The 7,592-nt window shown below is 40.3% G+C and overlaps 1 pseudogene; it reads right to left on the bottom strand.

Annotated features, from left to right (window-relative positions):
• Window positions 1–793: 793 nt before the first annotated feature.
• Window positions 794–3,799, bottom strand: LOC147886801 (uncharacterized; annotated as a pseudogene).
• Between the last annotated feature and the right edge of the window lie 3,793 nt (window positions 3,800–7,592).

Below are 7,592 nucleotides of genomic sequence, written 5' to 3'. Positions count from 1 at the left end.
ATTACCGCGCCTATTACCGCGATTATTACAGTTCAAAACGAATTTTGAACTCCTATCTTTTTCGATTGTGCTGGCTCTCTCTCTCTCTCTCTCTCTCTCTCTTCTACTATTATCTCTCCCCCTCTTCCACTTTTTCTCTCTCTCTCTCTCTCCCCCATCATCTCTCTTCCATTCTATTTTCCTCTCCCTCTCTTCATAAATATTTGAATTTTAAGTCACTTATAATATATTATGTTTGTCTATTTTTTGTTTTCTCTTTTTCATCATATGTCTCTCTTTCACACTTTCTCATAAACATATACATTTTTAAATAAATTATTATATATATATATATGTGTGTGTGTGTGTGTGTGTGTAAATATATGTATATATGTATGTATTTTGGACAAGTATGTATGTATATATTTCATAAAGATATAGATTTTAACTCACTTATATATTATGTTTGTTTTTATTTTCTCTATATATATATATATCTCTCTCTCTCCTATCATCTATCTCTGTTCTACTGTTTCTCATAAACATTAAATTTTTAATCATTTATAATATATAGGTGTGTGTAAGTATAAGTGTGTGTATATATGTATATATGTATAGATCTTAAGGAGATTGGACATGTAATTTACATACCACCTAATAAATTCTAAAGAGATTTGTTCAATATTAAGAAAATTCCTATGGATTTAATGGCAAGGATTACGATGATAAATTTAAAAAAAGTGACAAAAATAGAAGCATAAATATAAGACAATGGCAAACACAATACAAAAGATCAATATCAGAAAGATGGATATCAATTTTCGTCTGCCAAGAGGTCTCTACAAGCATTAGTATCCATATCTAAGCCCATGGTGGCTAGGTCAATAAATAAACTCATTTCTTCTTCATTCGAAGCATCTTCCATTGAGTCATTGTCATCTTCCCCACTATGGTGCACATTGGAGAGAGGTTGTATTTCATCAACCTCGATGGCATCCTCCTCTGCATCTTCATGATGTGCTATATTAGGGTCGATAACATGCTCTACATCTGTCCCTGAAAAGATTGACCTACTCCATGGTGTGACTGGAATCGCATACCATAGTCTTCTTTGATGTAGGGAAGGCACATAGAAGACCTATCAATAACAAAAATTCAAAACAAGAAGGTTAGGCAATGATCACTTGAATTCTATAAATTTAATTATAATTTATTGCATCTCTTTACTTGCTCGCAACTAGTATGGTGTACCAAGATATCGGTTTTTCCATGATGAAACTTGGTGGAATCCACCATATGTAGACCACTCTCATGTTTTATCACCGCACCTGCAAACCATTGATACTCGAAGAGAAATGAGTGAAATGTTATGACATCCACCTTGATTATTCTTTCTATGGTTTCACAATACCTTACCTCCTCACTTATAGTATCAAAGTTGCCCCCATCACTGCGCTATCGCTTGTGGTTCTGCTCTCATCCACCCTTTGGGTAAGAAAATGATGTCCTTGAGACCACATAGAGTTAGAAGTAAGACCCTACAAAATAAATAGATTTTAAATGCATATACTCAAACAAATGAATACAAAGACATATGCATAAGCAAATTCACATATGAACTATTTTTTCGTTACCTTTGGCATGCGCCCTCTTGCATACTCCCATTCTCTAGGGCTAATTTGCTCTCCTTGTGCCTTAGCTTTGGTCATCGTAGTATGTATCTATTCCACATCAATGAGAGTGAGAAATTTTGCAAGCTCTTTAGGAAAAGGAGGTGCTCTCCTTCCTCCATGTGCCCTCTTCCATGCATCTCTTTCTCTATCTCTTGTTGCACGTGCTTCCACAAATATATCCACCCATTTTGTCATCACGGGAGCATTGAGTAGAGAGTAGTTATTTACCATAGCCCGAAAACATCTATCCATGATGAGGAACAAGGTCCCTTTTCCACTAGGGATGTTGGAATGCATCTTCGGATCCTCTTCGTTGGTCCATAGATGAGGCAATGATGGATCAATGGTAGAGAGATATTGAGAGACATAGACAAAAGCCTCTTGCACTATCCACCCTTCTTCCATACGTGCCTCCGGTTGAGCTCGTAATCTGACAAAATCTTTTAGTGTCTTGAGGAATCTCTCCAATAAGAACATCCACCTAGAGTACTGCACCGCACCACAAATGGCAATCTCATCAACTAAATGGAGTAGTAAGTGCACTTGACTAACAAGAATAGATCGTGGAAAAGCATCCTCAAGAGCACAAATAGCCTCCACTACAAGAAGATGAGCTGCAAGAATGGAAGAGATTTGTATCTCTTTGGAGCTCACAAACCTGCAAGTAATACACGTATTTAGTCGCATGATTTAGAAAGAGAGAGAATCATGATTGGAATAGGAGTTATTGTACATTACCTCACCACCTCTCCAACTTTCAAGATTGCTCTCTTCACCTTTGCATCTCCATATCCACTTATGCCTATTGGAATGACAAACTATAAAACAAAAGCATACATGTGATTATTACATTAAAAACATAAGTACATGTAAGAAAAGAAAGAAAGATTAGTGTTTAACCTGAAGCATCTTATGCCAATCCTGACTCTTGAGTCCATAGAGTTGAGTCAAACCTGCGTTCTTGCTTTTTGTGAATGTACCCTTGAGAGATCGCATGTAGCCGGTGGGGGTGCGGATGAAGGTAATGACTTGCTTCATTTGCTCTTGCTCATTTTGGACATAATCCAAGGTGCTTTGGGAAGGATAATCTTCCCACGAGGCCCCATTGAGGTGTAGCTGAGGGAGGGAGACGCTGAAGGGCTTGCATGTCTTCCCTAGCACCAAGTGAATCCCTCTTATCCGTTACATGATCCCATATGGCTTGTCCCACATTCTTGAACACGTGCATGGGATCCAAAAGGTGTTAGATCTTCAATTTTGACCAATAGAGAAGGCTAAGCAAGATCGAATGTCATGACATACCTCTCGGTGGTCCATTAGGAGAGGGAGATTGGGCATGATGCTCCTCCCAATGCTTTGCCCAATCTTGCATGTTCCATTGAAATGGCTTCATCCCATTGGTGGAAGGTACATACTTGGGATGTGATGTAGGCAAGAATCTATGGTTGTTGGGATATATCACTTTGTTTAGGAGCACGAGCCTCTCTGTCACCAATGATGGACCACAAATTGGACATGCTCTATGCCCAGATGTGGATAAACCTAGAACATGCATACAAACAAGAAGGATGTGCACATTTTTTAATACACTTTGATATATACATAGTATTCAAAGATAAGATATGAGCATACTAGAGATCTCTCCAAAGCTTGTAAAGTCATGCATCATCCACAAGAGGATGCCCTTCACCAAAACATGTCGATCTCAAGGGGGCCTAGAAACATTCATCACCTTGATGCCTCTCCACAACACCTGTAGCTCCTCGATAAGAGGATCTAGGTAAACATCCATGTTTTTAACCTTATGCTTTCCTGGGATGAGAAGAGAGAGAAAGATGTTGCCTTTTTTGTTGTCTCTCATGGTGGAATGTTGTAGTTCATAACTACAACCAGCCAAGTACTTCAAGTAGTGGAACGTTCGCCGAAGGGGTTCACTCCATCAGTAGCCAAACCAAGCCTCAAGTGTCAAGGCTCCACCCTAAACTCTGGCCATGTATCTTCAATGTGACCCCATGCCGGTATATTTGCTAGCACTCTCATCACTCCATCCGTACTACAATTTGATGCATGCCAAGTGACTAGTGTGCTACTCCCTTCGCTTCTAAACATATGTTGACACGAGGGATAAGTGGAAAATGTCTCAACACCTTGTGAAGCACTGTGGTGGTTTGCATGCCATCCTTATACCTCTTCTCTTCACATTTGGGACATGTATCTGCATAGGCATACTCACCACCCACGAAATAGCATACAATCATTGACACATGCATCTATGCGCACATAGTCCATCCCCAAGCTAGTCACAATACCTTGAGCACTCTGACGGCTATTGGAAAATTGATTACCTACCCGTAACAACTTCCCTAGCAATCTAAAACATACCAAAAAATCATGAAAAGAAATGATATTAAGAAATAAGTATAATACATGATGTTAACGATATTGCCATATATAAAGATACTTACCTAAGAAGCACATCGACACTTGCACTACTCCATCCAAGCATCACCTGAAGATTCAAGATCTCAAGGGAGGCTTGCAAAATAGAGTAAGTACTTTCCTCATACACCGGTTTTTGGGCAGCTTCAAGCAAGGACTCTTTTGAAAATTGCCTGACCTCCTCGCATGTGCAATCATCCTCACAATCATTATTGGCTTCATTGAGTAGTAAATCCTCCACCATTTCATGTAAAATGGTGTCCTCAATCCTCACATGGAGTTTCTTCACATGGGGTAGAACATCGTCGGATGCACATGCGCCTTCATCATCATGAACCCCTCTTGATGTGCCGACCTTGGGAGGGTTGAAACTCCTGTGACGGCCTCTTGTCATATCCACTCCTCCCTTTTCCTGTGCTCCGCCACCAATGATTCTCCAATGTGGAGCAATGTTGATCTCTGCCAACATTTGTGGATCCATTGTCTTTTCTCATGTACGCTTCCGTGGATCCTCTCATAAGCCCCAATCTTCAACGTGTGCCAAGCATATGCGTTGAAGATGTGCAATGCCCCTTTTACACCTTGTGCAAGGGCATGGCAAGCGATCGGCCAACCATTGAGTGTATTCCGGGCCCGCCTGCGGCCCCTCATTGTCCCATTCGTTCTACACGCATGAACAAGGATTTATAATAATTTTTGAAATACTTGACAAAAAATAACACTACCAAGATGACTAAATGATCACTTTAATATTGAATTTATAAAAATTATTTGATTCTCCTTACCTAAGTCTATGCTTACAAAATGTGCATAGAATATTACAATCCTATGTCTTAGGTATTTTTGTAAGCAAGAATCTAGCATGTCATGTACACACATGACAAAAAAAGCCATGCCAAGGGCAAAATCCGGACACGTCATGGATACTTTACAGAGAGGGAATAAGCACAGTAACTGGCATGGTAATATCCACAGTAACATCAAATTTAAAATTTTTTATATAATAAGAGGGGCAGAGGTAAGCGACAACTGTTTGCCTTTCTTTTTGCAAGATTTGGCGCAGCAGCAGCCACAAACGTGAAGGATCTTCCTTCACCTTAGCCACACTCCCCCCCCCTCTCTCTCTCTCTCTTCCCCTCAACATCCTCAACATCGAACACCATCTCCCCCTCTTCAGGAAGCAATGTAAGTGCTTCTTTCTCTCTCTCTATGCACACACACACACACACACATACACACACATGCACATGCACATGCACACACATGCATACACATGCACATATACACACACATGCATCATACACACACATGCACACACCTAATGTGCATTTTGCACGCACACACATGCATGCATTAATGTGCATCTTGCATATACACACACATGCATTGCAAACACACATACACACACATTAATGTGCATTTTAGAGTGCACATTAGAGTGCTTCAAGTCTTCCAATGTGCACTCCAAGATGCACATTGCACATTGGAATGCAATAAGCATTTCAATGTACACATAAGATGTGCACATTGGAATTCTTATTGTATTCCAATATGCTTTTTTTTCTCCTTCTTTCAATGTGCACATTAGAGTGTACATTGGAGTGCTTCAAGCATTCCAATGTGCACTCCAAGATGCACATTGCATATTGAAATGCAATAAGCATTTCAATGTGCACATTAGATGTGCACATTGAAATGCTTATTGCATTATAATGTGTTTTTCTTTTCTTTCTTTCAATGTGCACATTAGAGTGCATATTGGAATGCTTCAAGCATTCCAATGTGCACATTGAAACTTGGAATTCAATAAGTATTTCAATGTGCATATTAAATGTGCACATTGAAATGTTTATTGCATTCCAATGTGCTATTTCTCTCTCCATTTCTCAATTTGCATTTTAGAGTACACATTGGAATGCTTAATGCATTGTAATAATATGCACTCTAATGTACATATTATACATTGGAAAATATCAAGCATTCCAATGTGCTTTCTTCCTCAATATGCAAATAATGTGCACATTGAGTGTGTATTCCCTCTCCCTCTCCCTCTCCCCTCAATGTACATTCCCATATGCACATTTTCTCTCTCCCTCCCTCAATGTGCATCCCCATGTGCACATTCCCTCCTCTCAATGTGCACATTGAGTGTGTATTCCCTCCCTGTCCCTCTCCCTCTTCCTCCCTCTCCCTTCCTCAATGTGCATTCCTACATGCACATTTCCTCTCTCCCTCCCTCAATGTGCATCCCCATGTGCACATTCCCTCTCTCCCCCCTCTCAATGTGCATTCCTATATGCACATTTCCTCTCTCCCTTCCTGAATGTGCATCCCCATGTGCACATTCCCTCTCTCCCCCCTCTCAATGTACACTCCAATGTGCACATTGAGTGTGTATATGTGCACATACACACTCAATGTGCCTTGGATGGCACATTGATCCCTCTCTCTTCCTCTCCCTCCCTCAATGTGCACCCTCATTATGTGCACATTCTCTCTCTCATACTAAAAAGGGTGAGAGCACTTACCTCCATATGTGAGACCGAGTAGAAGAGGGACCAATAAAAGAAGCACCCATAGACTCCACTTAGGCTCCAATAGATGATGGCAACTACACCGGTTGAAGATTAGTAGAGAGATTAGATAGCTTAGATGAGAGAAGTAGAGAGATTAATAGATAGATTTAGAGATTTTAGATGAGAGATGTAGAGAGCTCAAGTGAAGGTATGCCTCTCTTTTATAGATGAGAGGCACCCACGTAAGATCTCCTCTAGACATAGGATTCTCCCACTCACATAGGATTCCTACTTCACATAGGATTCTTTCACATAGGATTCCCACTTCACATAGGATTCCTCCCTCACATAAGATTTCACACACCTAGGACTCACACATATATACACTAGGTTTCATAATAATAAAATAAGATCGTTAATATAAAAATAAAATAATTTTTTGATATTTATAAAAATAAGATATATATTTATATTGAGTGTGTATGCGCGCATTAATGGGCACATACACATGCATATTAATGTGTATATATACACACACTCTCTCTCTTTCCTTCTCAATGTGCACCTCCATGTACACATTCCCTCTCTCTCCCCTCTTAATGTGCACTCTCTCTCTCTCTCTCCTAGGACCCTATTAATGTGCCTTGGATGGCACATTGATCTCTCTCTCCCCCCCTTCAATGTGCACTCTGATGTGCACATTGAGTGTGTATGTGCACATTAATGTGCACATATACACACACTCTCTCTCTTCTCTTCTCAATGTGCACCTTCATGTGCACATTCCCTCTCTCTCTCCTTGGATAGCACATTGAGATCTCTCTCTCTTCTCTTCTCAATGTGCACCTCCATGTGCACATTCCCTCTCTCTCCCCTCATAATGTGCACTCTCCCTATCTCCTCCCCATCAATGTGCCTTGGATGACACATTGATCTCCCTCTCCTCCCATTTGAAGTGCACCCCCATGTACACTCTAATGAACTC

Source organism: Dipteris shenzhenensis, chromosome 24 (genome assembly GCF_047967505.1).
Source record: "Dipteris shenzhenensis isolate YYH24624 ecotype China chromosome 24, Dip_SZ_1.0, whole genome shotgun sequence".
Lineage (NCBI taxonomy): Eukaryota > Viridiplantae > Streptophyta > Polypodiopsida > Gleicheniales > Dipteridaceae > Dipteris > Dipteris shenzhenensis.
This window is presented reverse-complemented; position numbering and strand designations above follow the sequence as displayed.